The sequence below is a fragment of the Moschus berezovskii genome, chromosome 22 (genome assembly GCF_049115385.1).
Source record: "Moschus berezovskii isolate FMDL1 chromosome 22, NW_MosBer_1.0, whole genome shotgun sequence".
NCBI classification, from domain to species: Eukaryota; Metazoa; Chordata; class Mammalia; order Artiodactyla; family Moschidae; genus Moschus; species Moschus berezovskii.
Window position 1 is genome coordinate 24,838,061 of NC_142481.1, and position 17,640 is coordinate 24,855,700.

Below are 17,640 nucleotides of genomic sequence, written 5' to 3' on the forward strand. Positions count from 1 at the left end.
TGATTATTCTTCAAGAGTGTTATTATGGTTCTTCTTGGTCTTTTGTATTTCCATATGTGTTAGTCTTCTCAGGCTGCTATAACAAAATACCACATGCTAGATAGCTTACAAAGAGAAATTTATTTCTCTCAGTTTGGGATGCTAGAAATCTGAGATTAGAAAGCTCTCTTGGTCAGGTGAGGGCCCCTTCCATATTGCAGACTTCTTGTCGTATCTGCATGTGGCAAAGAGTAAACTAGCTCCCTGGGGTCTCTTTCATAAAGGACACGAATCCAATTCATGAGCATTGTGCTTTCATGACCTAAGCACCTCCCAAAGACCTCCACTTGCTAATACTGCCACCTTGGGCATTAGGTTGTCAACATATGGACTTTGGGAGGAGACAAAGATTTAGACCATAACACCACATAAATTTTAGAATTAGCTTATTGAATTGGCTACAGTGCAGCCTATTCAGTTTTTGGTGGGTATGATATTGAATCATATACATCAAATTAGAGGGAACTGACAATTTTGAAATAGAAGAAAGCTGGAGGACTTCTGGCACCTGATCTCAGGACTCAGTATGAAGCTGTACTAATCAAGACAATGTAGTGTTGATTTGGATAGAAGTAGAGATAAATGATAACAGAATAGGAAGTTCAGAAATAGTGCCATACATATATGGTCACTTGATTTTCAACAAAGATGCCAAGATAGTCTTTCCAGCAAATGGTACTGGAACAACTGGACATCTGTATGTGAAGAAAAAAAAAAAAGAACCCCCACCCATGCTTCACATACTATACAACAATAGTAACTCAGAATGAATCATAGGTTTCAATGTAAAATCTAACATTATAAGACTTCTAGAAGATGTAAGGGAAAATCTTGAAAAGTCTAAAGTGACCTAGCACAGATTTCTCAGCTCACAGAAGGTACATATTATGGAGGAAAAGTTGACAAATTTAACTTGAAATTTAAAGCTCTGGTATTCAAAATACAATGTCAATAAAATAAAAAGATGGGTGGCAAATAAGCAAATGAATAGATTGTGCGAGTCATTCAGTTCAGTTCAGTTCAGTCGCTCAGTCGTGTCTGACTCTCCGCGACCCCATGAATCACAGCACGCCATGGCCATTAGTCGTAAGGAAAATACAAAATTGCAATAAGATACCAATACACATTTTAGAATGGTTATAATTTAGAAAAATGGATACTACTGAGTACTTGTGGCTATGCAAAGCAATCAGAACTCCTGTTTCTTGTGGGAGTGTAAATTGGTATTATGATTTTAGGAAACAGGCAGTGTGTTAGTCACCAGTTGCTACATAGATTATACATATTATAAGTTTAAAACAACACATATGTGTGATCTCACAGTTTCTATGAGTCAGGATGCTGGACTGAGCTTTACTGAGTCCTTAACAATACTGCATCTGAGGCTCAGTTGAGGGAAGGTCTGATCTCAAGCTCATGTGATGGTTGGGAGGATTCAGTTCCTTGTGGGCCGTCAGATTGAGAACCTCAATTCATTGTCGGCTGTTGGCTGCCCTCAGTTTCTTGCTAATGGGCTAAATCATATGGTATCTTACTTCATCAGAACCAAGAAGAGAGAGAATAGAGGAAGTCTGCTAATAGGACAGAATTTAAAATTTTATGTAATGTAATCATGGAAATGGCATCCTGTCACTTTTGCTGTGTTTTGTTGGTTAGAAACAGGTTCCACCTATACCTAAGGAAAGCATATTATACAGGGCATACATAATAGGAGGCTGGGATGACTGGAGGTATCTTAGACTCTGTCTACCGGAAGTATCTTCTTATAAAATTGTATATTACACTTACCATTTTTGTTGGTTTTGTTTAGTTGCTAAGTCATGTCTGACTCTTTGAGACCCCATGGACTGCAGCACACCAGGCTTCCCTGTCCTTCACTATCTCCCAGAGCTTGCTCAAACTCACATCCATCGAGTTGGTTGACGCCATCCAGCCATCTCGTCCTCTGTCATCCTTTTCTCCTTCTGCCCTCAATCTCTCCCAGCATCAGAGTCTTTTCCAATGAGTGGGCACTTCACATCAGGTGACCACAGTATTGGAACTTCAGCATCAGTCCTTCCAATGAATATTCAGGGTTGATATCCTTTGGGATTGATTGGTTTGATCTCCTTGCTGCCCATGGGACTCTCAAGAATCTTCTCCAGCACCACAGTTCAAAAGCATTAATTCTTCGGTGCTCAACCTTCTTTCTGGTCCAGCTCTCACATCCATACATGACTACTGGAAAAACCATAGCTTTGACTGTACGGACCTTTGTCTGCAAAGTAACATCTCTGTTTTTTAATATGCTATCTAGGTTTGTCACAGCTTTTCTTCCAAGGAGCAAGCATCTTAATTTCATGGCTGCAGTCACTGTCTGTGGTGATTTTGGAGCCCAAGAAAATAAAGTCTGTCACTGTTTGCATTGTTTCCCCTTCTATTTGCCATGAAGTGATGGGACTGGATGCCATGATCTTAGGTTTTTGAATGTTGAGTTTTAAGCCAGCTTTTTCACTCTCCTCTTTCACCTTCATCAAGAGGCTTTGTTCTTCTTCACTTTCTTGCCATTAGGGTGGTGTCATCTGCATATCTGATGTTATTGATATTCTTCCCAGCAATCTTGATTCCAGGTAGTGATTCATCCACCCTGACATTTCACATGGTGTATTCTGCATATAAGTTAAATAAGCAGGGTGACAGTATACAACCTTGACATATTCCTTTCCCCATTTGGAACCAGTCCATTGTTTCATATCCAGTTCTAACTGTTGCTTCTTGTTCTGCATATAGCTTTCTCAGGAGGCAGGAAAGCTGGTCTGGCATTCCCATCTCTTTAAGAATTTTCCAGTTTGTTGTGATCCACAGTCAAAGGCTTTGGCGTGAGTAGTCAATGAGGCAGAGGCAGATGTTTTTCTGGAATTCCCTTGCTTTTTCTATTATCAAATATGTACATACCGAGTTGCTTCAGTCACATTCAACTCTTTGGGACCCTATAGACAGTAGCCTTTTTTGTGCAGTTCTTCTGTGTATTCTTGCCACCTCTTCTTAATATCTTCTGCTTCTGTTAGGTCCATAGCATTTCTGTCCTTTATTGTGCCTTTTGTTGCATGAAATGTTCCCCTTGTATCTCTAATTTTCTTGAAGAGATCTTTAGTCTTTCCCATTCTGTTTTTTCCTCTTTCTTTGAATTCCTCACTTAAGAAGGAATTCTTATCTCTCCTCTCTTGTCTTTGGAACTCTGCATTTAGATGAGTATATCTTTCCTTTTCTCCTTTTCCTTTCCCTTCTTTTCTCAGCTCTTTTGTAAGGCCTTCTCAGACAACCATTTTGCTTTGTTGCAATTCTTTTTCTTGGGGATGCTTTTGGTCACTGCTTCCTGTACAGTGTTACAAACCTCTGTCCATAGTTCTTCAGGCACTCTATCAGATCCAATCCCTTGATTCTGTTTGTCACTTTCACTGTATAATCATAAGGGATTTGATCCAGGTCATACCTGAATAGCCTAGTGTTTTTCCCTATCTTCTTCAATATAAGTCTGAATTTTGCAACAAGGGGCTCATGATCTGAGTCACTGTCAGCTCCTGGTCTTGTTTTTTCTGGCTGTATAGAGCTTCTCCATCTTGAGCTGCAAAGAATATAATCAGTCTGATTTCAGTATTAACCATCTGGTGATGTCCGTGTGTAGAGTTGTCTCTTGTGTTGTTGGACGAGGGTTTTTGCTATGACTAGTGCATTCTCCTGGCAAAACTCTGTTAGCCTTTGCCCTGCTTCATTCTGTACTCCAAGGCCAAACTTGCCTGTTACTCCAGGTATCTGTTGACTTCCTACATTTGCATCCTAGTCTCCTATGATGAAAAGGATATCTTCTTTTGGTATTAGTTCTAGAAGGTCTTATAGGTAGGTCTTCATAAAACATTTACCATATAACCCAGCAATCCTATGCCTAGGTATTTACTCAAGAGAATATAAAACATATGTCCACATAAAAATCTACACATGAATGTTTATAGCAATTTTATCAAAAATTGTCCCAAACTGGAAAAAACCCAAATACCCATCACCTGGTGAATGGGTAACTACATCATGGTATAGCCACAGTGTAACACTATTCTATGAAAAAAAGAGATGGAACTATTGACACATTTAACAACATAGATGAATCTCCAAAGCCTTATCCTTAGTGAAAGAAACCAGATGAAAATGTCTACATACTGTTCAGTCACTCAGTTGTGTCCGATTCTTTGTGACCCCATGGACTGCAGCATGCCAGCCCTCCCTGTCTGTCACCAGCTCTCAGAGTTTACTCAAACTCATGTCCATTGAGTCAGTGATGCCCTCCAACCATCTCATCCTCTTGTCCCCTTCTCCAGTCTTCAGTCTTTCCCAGCATCAGGGTCTTTCCAAATGAGTCAGTTTGTTGCATCAGGTAAAGTATTGGAGTTTCAGCTTCAACGTCAGTCCTTCCAATGAATATTCAGGACTGATTTCCTTTAGGATGGACTGGTTGGATCTCCTTGCAGTCCAAGGGACTCTCAAGAGTCTTCTCCAACACCACAGTTCAAAAGCATCAATTCTGTGGCGCTCAGCTTTCTTTATAGTTCAACTCTCAAATCCACACATGACTACTGGAAAAACCATAGCCTTGACTAGACGAACCTACATAGTGTATGAAAGTGAAAGTTGCTCAGTTGTGTCTGACTCTTTGTGACTCCATGGACTAGTCCATGGAATTCTTCAGGGCAGAATACTGCAATGGGTAGCCGTTACCTTCTCTAGGCGATCTTTCCAACCCAGGGATTGAACCCAGGTCTAAGCGTCTGCCTACAATTCAGGAGGCCTGGGTTCACTGGTGGTGTCGTAGTTAAGACTCCATGCTTCCAATGCAGAGGGCAGGCGTTCAGTCCCTAGTCAAGGAACTAAGATCCCACATGCCTCATGGAGCGACCAAAAAAGAAATAGTAAACCCATCATTCTTAACCTATAAAAGGCTAATGAGAATTAGTACTCTCACTTGCTCCATGGACAGTATAAGAAGTATGAAGGATTTTAACTCCATTTACTTTCTCCTAACCTAAATGCTAATGTTGTATATTTAAATTCTATGTATTTTTTAAAAACTACATATCTGTTTTTTATACCATCAGTATTTACTTTATTGAAATGTAATTGATATATAATGTATTATATGTGCATAATGATTTGGTATATGGATATATTGCAACTGAATGCCACAGAAAGTTTAGTTAGAGTCCATCACCACATAGTTTTTAACTGAACTTCTGTGGCATTCACTTGCAGTGTATCCATACAGCAGATCATTATGTCCATCTAAAACTAATACATTATGTAAATTACATTTCAATAATAAAAATAAATGAATGAATACTGATAGTATAAAAGAAATCCATCACCACACATAGCTAGGGCTTCCCTGGTGGCTCATTCACTGAAGAATCCGCTTGCAATGCAGGAGACACAGTCCCTGGGTTGGGAAGGTTCTGTGGAGAAGGAAATGGCAATCAGCTCCAGTACTCTTGCCTGGGAAATCCCATGGACAGAGGAGTCTGGTGGGCTGTATAGTCCATGGGGTCGCAAGAGTTGGACAAGACTTTGAGAGTCTCTTGTACCGCAAGGAGATGCAACCAGTCCATTCTAAGGGAGATCGATCCTGGGTGTTCATTGGAGGGACTGATGCTAAAGCTGAAACTGCAATACTTTGGCCACCTCATGCGACGAGTTGACTCACTGGAAAAGACTCTGATGCTGGGAAAGGTTGGGGGCGGGAGGAGAAGGGGACGACCGAGAATGAGATGGCTGGATGGCATCACCGACTCTGTGGACATGAGTTTGAGTGTACTCTGGGAGTTGGTGATGGACAGGGAGGCCTGGCGTGCTGTGATTCATGGGGTCGCGGAGAGTCGGACACGACTGAGTGACTGAACTGAACTGAACTGAATGACTAAATTGCCACCACCTCACATAGTTACAGATTTTGTCTGTCTTGTGATAAGAACTTTTAAGATCTACTATCTTAGCAACTTTTAAAATTTACAATACAGTGTTGTTAACAGAACTGCAGTCACTTTGCTGTACATTACATCTCCAGGATGTAATTATCTTCTAGCTGGAAGATTGTTCCTTTTTACCACCTTCACTTAGTTCACTTATTTCACCCACTTCCCCAGTCTCTAGCAATCACCAGTCTGTTCTCTGTATTTCTAAGTTCGTTTTGTTTTTTTTATTCCACCTATAATTTGGAGCTTAATTTTATTTGTCCTTCTTTGACTTACTTAGTATAATACCCTCAAGGCTACCGAACATGTAACATGTAAAATAGATTTCCTTTCTTAAAACTGAGTAATATTCCATTGTATATATACATCACATTTTTGTTTTTCATTCACCCACTGAGGAACATTTAGATTGTTTTCATGTCTTTGGCAATGCTGAAGTAAATATGGGGTGCAAATATCTTTTTGAGATAGTGATTTCATTTCCTTTGGATAAATACCCAGAAGTGGAACTGGTGACTCATATGGTAGTTCTGTTTTTAATATTTTGAGGAACGTCTATACTGTTTTCCATAGTAGCTGCACCAATTAAAAAACAAATCATTAGAATATAGTTGAGTGACAATGTAGTAGTTTCAGTTATAAAGCAAAGTGATTCAGTTATACATATATACATTCTTTTTTAGATTCTTTTCTCATATAGATTATCATAGAATATTGAGTAGAGTTCCCTGTGATATACAGTACGTCCTTGTTGGTTACTCTCCATGGGCCAAAGAATCCGCCTACCAGTGCAGGAGACACAAGGGACACGGGTTCAATCCCTGGGTTGGGAAGATCCCCTGGAAGAGGAATTGACAACCCACTCCAGTATTCTTGCCTTGAATAATTCCATGGACAGAAGAGCCTGCTGGGTTACCATCCAGGGGGTCACAGAGTCTCAGACGTGACTATGCAGACAAGCACATATATAGTAATGTGCATGTCAATCCCAAATTCCTGATTTTAACCTCCCCCCCCTCACTGCCTCCCCCTCACACTGCATTTCCCTTTTGGTAACCATAAGTTTGTTTTCCATATCTGTAAATCTCTTTCTATTTTGTAAATAAGTACATTTGTAACATTTTTTAAAACCAGATTCTATATATGAATGATGTCATATGATATTTGTCTTTCTCTGTTTGACTTACTTATTAACTTAGCATGATAATCTCTAGGTCCATTCATGTTGCTGCAAATAGCATTATTTTGTAATTTTTAATGGCTGAGTAATATTCCATTGTGTATTTGTATCACAGTCTTCTTTATCTACTTCTCTGTTGATGGACATTTAGGTTGCTTCCATGTCTTGGCTGTACACAGTGCTGCAGTGAGCATTGAGGTGCATGTATCATTTCTTCTTTAAAAGTTTTTTTTAATGTGGATTATTTTTAAAGCCCTTATTGAATTTTTTATAGTATTGATTCTGTTATGTTTTGATTCTTGGCCCTGAGACATGTGGGATCTTAGGTCCTGGACCAGGGATTGAACCCGCACCCCCTGCATTGAAATGTGAAGTCTTAACCAGTAGTACTGTCAGGGAAGTCCCTCATTTCTAATGATAATTTTCTCTGGATATTTGCCCAGGAGTAGGATTGCTGGATCATGTCGTAATTCTATTTTTGTTTTTTTAAGGAACATCCATACTGTTTTCCATAGTGGTTGTACTAATTTACATTTCTACCAATAGGATAAGATGGTTCCATTTCCTCCACACTCTCTCCAGCTTTTATTGTTTCAGTTCAGTTCAGTTGCTCAGTCGTGTCCGACTCTTTGCGACACCATGAATCACAGCACGCCAGGCCTCCCTGTCCATCACCAACTCCCAGAGTTCACTCAAGCTCACCTCCATCGAGTCGGTGATGCCATCCAGCCATCTCATTCTCTGTTGTCCCCTTCTCCTCCTGCCCCCAATCCCTCCCAGCATCAGAGTCTTTTCCAGTGAGTCAGCTCGTCGCATGAGGTAGCCAAAGTATTGGAGCTTCATCTTCAGCATCAGTCCTTCCAATGAATACCTAGGACTGATCTCCTTTAGAATGGACTGGTTGGATCTCCTTGCAGTCCAAGGGACTCTCAAGAGTCTTCTCCAGCGCCACAGTTCAAAAGCATCGATTCTTTGGTGCTCAGCTTTCTTCACAGTCCAACTCTCACAGCCATACATGACCACAGGAAAAACCATAGCCTTGACTAGACGGACCTTTGTTGGCAAAGTAATGTCTCTGCTTTTTAATATGCTGTCTAGGTTGGTCATAACTTTGCTTCCAAGGAGTAAGCATCTTTTAATTTCATGGCTGCAATCAGCATCTGCAGTGATTTTGGAGCCCCCAAAAATAAAGTCTGACACTGTTTCCACTTTTTCCCCATCTATTTCCCATGAAGTGATGGGACCAGATGCCATGATCTTTGTTTTCTGAATGTTGAGCTTCAAGCCAACCTTTTCACTCTCCTCTTTCACTTTCATCAAGAGGCTTTTTAGTTCCTCTTCACTTTCTGCCATGAGGGTGATGTCATCTGCATATCTGAGGTTATTGATATTTCTCCTGGCAATCTTGATTCCAGTTTGTGCTTCTTCCAGCGTTCCTCATGATGTACTCTGCATATAAGTTAAATAAGCAGGGTGACAATATACAACCTTGACGTACTCCTTTTCCTATAGACTTCTTAATGATGACCATTCTGGCCAGTATGAGGTAGTACCTCACTGAAGTTTTGATTTTCATTTCTCTGATAGATAGTGGTGATGAGCATCTTTTCGGGTGTTTTTCAGCCATCTGTGTCCTCTTTGGAGAAATGTCTATTTAAATCTCTGCCCGTTTTCTGATTGGGTTACGGTTTTTTGTTGTTGTTTGTTAATTTGTTACATAGAGCTGCAGGAGCTATTTGTATATTTTAGAAAGAAATCCCTTGTCAGTCACTTCGTTTGCAAATATTTTCTCCCTTTCTGTGACTTGTCTTTTTGTTTGCTTATGGTTTCCTTCATTGTGCAGCTTTTACGTTTAATTCAGTTCAGTTTATTTTTGTTTTTATTTTTGTTACTTTAGGAAGTGGATCCAAAAGGATATTGCTGCAATTTGTGTCAGAGAGTGTTCTGCCTATGTTTTCCTCTAAGAATTTTATAGTAGCTCAGTTTACATCTAGGTCTTTAATCCACTTAGAGTTTATTTTTGTGTATGGTGTAAGAGAATATTCTAATGTTGTTCTTTTATATGTGGTTGTTTAGTTTTCCCAGAACTACTTATTGAAGAGGCTTTTTTTCCCACTGTATATTTTTGCTTCCTTTGTCAAAAGATTAATTGACTATAGGTGTATGGGTTTATTTCTGGGCTGTCTATTCTGTTCAATTGATAAATGTGTCTGTTTTTGTGCCAGTTTCATGTTGGTTTGATTACTGTAGCTTTGTAGTATTATCTGAAATCTGGAAAGCTTATGCTTCTAGCTTTGTTCTTTTTCCTTAAGATTGCTTTGGCAATTCTCAATCCTCTTTTTCCTCTACATTTTTTAAAAAATTAAAGTATGGTTGATTTACAATGTTGTGTTACTTTCAGGGATAGAGCATAATAATTCAGTTATACATGCATATATGATATATGTAAAGTTTGTATATATGATATAAATTCTTTTTCAGATTATTTTTCCTTATAGGTTATTACAAAATATTGAGTATAGTTCTCTGTGCTATATGGTAGTTCCTTGTTGGTTATTTTATGTATAGCAGTATGTATATGTTAATCCCAAACTCCTAATCTATTCCTCCCCGCCCCTTCCTCCTTTAGTAATCATAAATTTGTTTTCTGTGTCTGTGGGTCTATTTCTGTTTTGTATATAAGTTCATTTGTATCGTTCTTTATAAGATTTCACATATAAGTGATAGCACATGATATTTGTCTTTCTCTCACTTACTGCACTTAGTATGATAATCTCCAGGTCCATCCATATTGCTACAAATGGAATTACTTCATTCTTTTTATGTCTAACATTCCACTGTGGTGTTGGAGAAGACTCTTGAGAGTCCCTTGGACTGCAAGGAGATCCAACCAGTCCATTCTCAAGGAGATCGATCCTGGGTATTCATTGGAAGGACTGATGCTAAAGCTGAAACTCCAATACTTTGGCCACCTCACGCGAAGAGTTGACTCACTGGAAAAGACTCTGATGCTGGGAGGGATTGGGGCGGGAGAGAAGGGGACGACAGAGAATGAGATGGCTGGATGGCATCACAGACTCGATGGACATGAGTTTGAGTGAACTCTGGGAGTTGGTGATGGACAGGGAGGCCTGGCGTGCTGTGATTCATGGGGTCGCGAAGAGTTGGACACGGCTAAGCGACTGAACTGAACATTCCACTGTATGTATGTGTACACACACCACATCTTTCATCCAGTCATCTATTGATGGACATTTAGATTGCTTCCATGTCTTGGCTATTGTATATAGTGCTGCAGTGAACATTGGGGTGCATGTATCTTTTCGAATTATAGTTTTTGTTGGATATATGCCCAGGAGTAGGATTACTGGATTATATGACAACTCTATTTTTGATTCTTTGAGGAGTCTCCATAGTGTTTTCCATAGTGACTGTACCAATTTACACCCCCAGCAACAGTGTAGGAGGGTTCCTCTCCAGCATTTATTATTTGTAGTTTCTGATGATGGCCATTCTGACCAGTGTGAGGTGATTGTAGTTTAGCTTTGCATCTCTCTAATAATTAGGGCATTCCTGGCGGCTCAGATGGTAAAGACTCTGCCTGCAGTGCGGAAGACCTGGGTTTGATCCCTGGGTCAGGGAGATCCCCTGGAGAAGGAAATGGCAACCCACTCCAGTATTCAAACTTGGAAAATCTCATGGATGGAGGAGCCTGGCAGGCTGTATAGTCCATGGATTGCAAAGAGTTGGACACAACTGAGTGACTTCACTTTGAACTTTAGTGATGTTAAGTACCTCTTCATTTGTTTTATTTGCCATCATTATATAATTCTGGACCTTTTGTGCTTCCATATAAGTTTTAGGATTATTCTAAAATTCTATGGAATTTTTTCTCAAGTTCTGTGGAAAATATCTTGGGTAATTTGATAGGGATTGCATTAAATTTGTATATTGCTTTGGGCAGTATGGCCAATTTAACAGTATTGATTCCTCCACTCCAAGAACATAGGATATCCTTTCATTTCTTTGAATCATATTCAGCTTCCTTTAACATTGTTTTCTATTTCTCAGTATATAGATCTTTCACCTCCTTAGCTAGGTTTATTCCTAGGATTTTTTTGCGGGGGGGTTTGATGTGATTTTTAAATGGCATCATTTTTTTACTTGCTCTTTTTGGTATTTGATAATCAATATAAAGTAACCCAACAGATTTTTGTACTTAATCTTATATCCTGCTACCTTGCTAAATTCGTTTTATCAGTTCTAGTATTTTTTGTGTAGAGTGTTTAGGGTTTTCTATTAGATTATCATGTCATCTACATCTACGTATAATTTTACCTCTTCCTTTCCAATTTGGATACATTTTCTTTTCCTTATTTGATTATTGAGGGTATATCTTCCAACACTATGCTGATGAGAAGTGTTGAGTGTGGGCATCCTGTGTATCATTCTAATTTTAGTATAAGTGCTGCTGAATCAAGTACATCACTCCCTCAGTATTTAGTGGGTACTCTCAATTGCTCTCATGCTAGCTCTCTCCCACATGCTTTCTCTGTCCATTCCTTCCTTTCTCCTTATATAACCTATTCACCTTGTCTTGCTGTGTGTGCTTTGTTTAGTTGTGTCTGACTCTTTGCGACCCCATGGACCATAGCCCGCCAGGCTCCCTTGTCCATGGTGATTCTCTAGGCAAGAATACTAGAGTGGGTTACCATGCCCTCCTCCAGGGCATCTTCCCAACCCAGGGATCGAACCCAGGTTTTGCACATTGTAGGCAGTTTCTCTACCATCTGAGCCACCAGGGAAGGCCATCCATGTCTTGCTTAGTTTTAACTCTTTTGATTAGTTTCTCCTAAATGTGGCATTTTAATTTCAGCCCTTTCACATCTTACCTTGCCTTGCTCCCCAGCTCCCTGATCCCATAAAGAGAACATGCAAAACCGCTCCTTGTTTTAGCCATTCTCATGAGTACTGGTTGGCTATTTTAGTGTTTCCCTTTTCTCAGGCTAATCTGATTCCTCTTCTCAGATTCTTGTTGATGCTATGCAGGGCATGTAGCTTTGATGGTTTGTCCCTTTCTACTCAGATTTGGGGTTTGTGAAGATACTGTGTTTGTGGATTTTGGTTTTGTTATTCTAGTCATTCTGTTTTCATGGGGTGATTTTGAGAGATTTTAAGTTATCTTCCATTACAATATTTCTAGAATTTTTTTATCCTTACTCTTGAGTGATAGTTTAGCAGGATATAGAAACCTACATTGTTAGTTCTTTTCTGTCCGTTCAGTTCAGTTCAGTCGCTCAGTCATGTCCGACTCTTTGCGACCCCATGATTCACAGCACGCCAGGCCTCCCTGTCCATCACCAACTCCTGGAGTTCACTCAAACTCATGTCCATCAAGTCGGTGATGTCATCCAGCCATCTCATTCTCTGTCATCCCCATCTCCTCCCACCCCCAATCCCTTCTATCAGTACCTTGTGGCTATTATTCCATTGTCTCCTTGCCTGTTCTTGATCTTGAAAAAAAAAAAAAAAACTTCTCATAGTCAAATTGTTTTATCTTTGCCAAATGTGAAGAGGAAATCTTAAAAGTCATCAGAGAGAAACGTAGCATACAGATTACCTGTAATTTCACTGGGGTATGTCTCAGTGTCAGGTTAATTCATTTATCTTTCTTGGTATGTCATGTGTACTTTCAACCTGACAATATTTTTCCATTCTGGAAAATGACCATATCATTGTGTTACTGATTATCACTTATTATTGAATTAAATTCTGTTACTCTATTTTTCACATATAGGATTTTGTTTTTCCTGGCCATACCATGTGACATCTTAGTTCACTGACCAGGGATCAAACCCTCCCCCTCTGCATTAAGGGTTCAGAGTCTTAACCACTGGACCACCAGGCAAGTCCCATAAATAAGACTTTTAATCAGATTACTTTCTTCAGTCATACTTAATCTGCTTTTGTTTCGTAAAGAGTAGTCATTAATATCATAGGCCATTAGATTTTAAGTAAATCCATCTGATTATTAAGTTGTTAATTATCTTCATAAATTTTCTTTTTCATGTGATTGGGAATTTTAATTTTGGAGCTTATGTGAACGGTTTCCACCGTTCCCCCAAATCTCTCTTTATAGTCCCTTATTCTTCTCTAGTGGCTTTGAAATTGCCTCTGCACTGGCCTTAACGACTTGGTAAAAGTTATCCATGAAACATTCTGGGCTTGCTCCTTTTCCTGGGGAAAGGGGGGAATGTTTATAGCTCTTTGATGGAAAACGCCCTGGAGACGGGAATGGCAACCCACTCCAGTATTCTTGCCTGGAGAATTCCATAGACAGAGGAGCCTGGTGGGCTATAGTCCATGGGGTCGCAGAGAGTCAGATACGACTGAGGCAACTGAGCAAGCACTCATGGTTAGGTCTTTGAAAACAAAATAGTCTTCAAAGTTAGAGGGGTGCCTTATATAGCTCAGCTCATTAAATGGAGTTCTGGAAGTCTTCATTTCTTTTTTCTGTACTCAACTTCTTTCTGTTATACTTATACATGAACGACACATAGAAATATCCATACTAGTATGAGATTTTTTGGAGAAGGAAACGGTAACCCACTCCAGTATTCTTGCCTGGAGAATCCCATGGACGGAGAAGCCTGGTAGGCTTCAGTCCACGGAGTCGCAAAGAGTCAGACACGACTGAGCGACGGAACGGAACAGATGAGATTTTTACAGATAGAAAATCATAAAAAAATTATTCTATGCATCTTTTTTTTATAATGAATCAACCAAAGAAACCAGGTAGCAAAAACTGAAAACAAATTTGAAATTTCATAATTATTTAACTCTGTTAGGATTATATTCTGAAATTTTCCCCCAGGTTTGGGGTGAGGCCTAGCTTTCAAATATTCTATAAACATTTGCATTTACTTAAAGAAAACAAAACCTTGTAACTCCTTTCAAACAGCTGTTTAATACCACCCTTCAGTTTGGAGACAAAGATACAAAGGGTTTCAACTAGTACGTCCAAATTCCTAGACTGTTTTTTTCTCTCCTAGAAAAACCATTTGTCTAGTATAGTTTTTATACTGTCCAACCTAATTTTTTTTAATTGATTTCTATTTTCCATTTCTCTGTGGTGAAAAATGTCCTTCTCCCTTTACTTTGCAGAACGTTTGGAGACTGAAAAAATTTTGAATTTTTCCATCCTCATTTTATACAATTATATTATTATTTTTTTATTTTTTTTTATTTTTTAAGTAATTTTTTATTTTCTTATGCTTTAGAGATGTATACAAAAACACTTAAGGATGAAATGAAATCCCAGTGTCTGGGATTTGGTATTTGCATAGGGGGGAAACTAAGTGGGGATATCAATGATACAAGATGATGGTTTTTGAAGCAGGATGACGTGGATTCATCTTATTATACTACTCTCTTTACTTTTTCTTATGTTTGAAAATGTCTTTAACAAAAAAGGTTTTTTTTTTTTTTTTGAAATGAACAGAGGAAAATTTATGCGTCGAACCCGGACTGGTCACTTATGATAATATACATGCTACATATACACAATGGAGTATCTCTCAGCCATCAAAAAGAATGCATTTGAATCAGTTTTAATGAGGTGGATGGAATTGGAGCCAATTATACAGAGTGAAGTAAGCCAGAAAGAAGAACATCAATACCGTATATTAACGCATATATATGGAATTTAGAAAAATGGTAACCTGAACCCTGTATAAGAGACTGCAAAAGAGACATAGGCATTTAGAACAGTCTTTGGGACTCTGTGGGAGAGGGTGAAGGTGGAATGATTGGAGAGAATGGAATTGTAGCATGTATATTATTATACAATTATATTAATGTCTGTACTCACTCATTTGAGACCTTGCCTCCTATGAAGGTGAAGGATGAGGATGAATACCCTTTGCTTCATTCTTTAATTCATTTAGTTGGTCATTCAAATTGTAAATGTAGGATAGTAGGCCATCTACATTTATACCTACACAAATCAGTGCCACACAAGGCATGTGCTGCTGTGAGGGGTCAGAAAAGGGACTGGACAGATGTGACAACACAGATGTCATGGAATGAATGTCACTAGCTAAGCCTTTAAATATAGAGGGAAGAGTACAGGGTGTGCTTTTGAAGGTGGACTGGTTAGTGGAGCAGATTATCTGTAGATAAGTATAATGGGAAAAGTACCCTGAAACAAATCTTAAATTTTTAAACGCAGGTAATGAGTTAACACTTGAAGCTTTTCATTTATCATGGATGTATTATTGTATTCCCAATTTAAGTAGGATCAAATTTCTGTCAAAATTGTAAACAAAAACATGATTTGACTTTAGCCTAGTGTCTGCTGAAGCCTGATTTTTATCATTCTTCTGTATTGCTTAGTGCAATGAATTCATCTCAGAGTGAGAATCATACTTCCACATTAATGGATTTCCTTGAGCCACATTTGGTTAGCCTGAAAAATTATCTGTGTGAAGGAGCCTGAAAAATTATCTGTGTGAAGGATGTCATTGAAATGAAAGTGATTTTTTTTCTAAGACTGGAAATAACTTTATGAATAGTGATAACCCTTATATCAAGGGGGAAGAGCAGAAATAGTGTTTTTACTGTCAGTCATACCTCTGCTCCATGGGCTGACTTACAACTTCAAAATCTAGGGAGTGGTTTTTCCACTCTGTGTGGCATTATGGCAAGGTAAAAAGTGGCTACAATTTATGCATTTACCTACCTTTCTTCTAACCCCCATCACATAATTAAGCAAAAGGATAAAGTAGTTGCAACCTTTGATTCTAAGAGTGAGTCAGTATCTATCATGTCCAGGAAAGTCTGTTGGGGAGATCAGACTCCTAAGTTAATTCAGACCTTTTGGGAAATTTTACAAATACAGGTAACAACTTAGAAAGTTACACAGAACTCTTACACACTATCTAAAAACTAAACTTGACTTCTGCTTTCAGCTGAGATGAAACAGTACCAACCAGATGTACCTTTCCCAGCTGAAACAACTAAAAAGACAAGACAAAATAGATGAAAGAATGGTTCTTGAGACACCGGACACCTCACAGTGAAGAACAGCGATCCCTGGGAGAGGAGAAACAAGGTAGGCTCTTTGATTATCTCACCTTACCACCTTAAGAGAGTTTCCAGCCTGCAACACAGGGTGAGGGACATAGTGGAACCCAGCAGATACCCTGAGCTGAGAGAAAGGTAAGTCTTGGGAAACCAAGGCAGCTAGAATTTGCAGGACAGAGTACCAGAGAAGCGACCTCTGGAGATCTTCACAGGGTCCTCATTACACGTGCATGTTAGCAGACTACTTCAGGGTGGGAAAGAACCAGCTCAAAAGAGGAACAGCACCTGATGCACGTACAGGGTGGGGAGAAGTTCATGGAACATTTGAGCAGAGATCTCAGAAGTGTCCTTCTTCAGTAATGGGGAATAATTAGCCCTTGATTAGTGTTCTGGTCCTGCCCAGCAAAACTTACACATAAGATTTGAAGGGATTGAACTGTTTTTTTTTCTTTAATAATTATTTGGCTGTGCCAGGTCTTAGTTGCAGCATAAGGATCATAGATCTTTGTTGCGGCTTGTGGGATCTTCAGTCTTTGTTGTGGCGTATAAACCCTTAGCTGCAGCATGTGGGATCTTCGATCTTTCTCGTGGCATGTGGGATCTAGCTCTCTGACCGGGGATCCACCCTGGGCCCCCTGCAATGGGAGTTTAGATTCTTAGACACTGGACCACCGGGAAGTCCCTCAAACTTGTTTTATATACCATAAGTGCATCCCAGAACAAACCTGAAGTTTATCACAATACAAAAATGTCCAGCACCCAACAAGGTAAAATTTACAATAACTGGTATCCAATCAAAGATTACTAGTCTTGTAAAGAGGCAAGAAAACACAATTCATAATGAGGAAAATAATCAAACCAACTTAGAACTTACAGACATCTTAGGATTAGCTGAGGATGACAGTAAAGCAATTATTGTTACTGATATGTTCAGAAGTTGAAGTTGAGACATGAAAGATCAAAATTGAAGAACATTTGTTCCCTGTAGGAGCCACTGTAGGGGGGCGGGAAGCACACAGAGTAAAGAGTACCCTGCCCCCACACCTTGCCAATGAAAAAGTAACCTCACCAGACCAGAGCCTCAGTAAGCTATGAGTTAACTTCAAATGACCTAATACATATATAATTGAAATCCCTGAAGGAGAAGGAGGGAAAGAGACAGAAGAAAGATTTGAAAAATGTTTGAAGAATTTCCAATTTTGACAAAACGTAGTACTTCACAGATGCATGAAGCTCCCACAAATCCCAGGCACAGAGACATAACTAAAACTACACCAAAGCACATCAGGACATGATGTGATGAAACCAGTGGTACAGAGAAAACTCTTCCCACAAGCCGTCTCT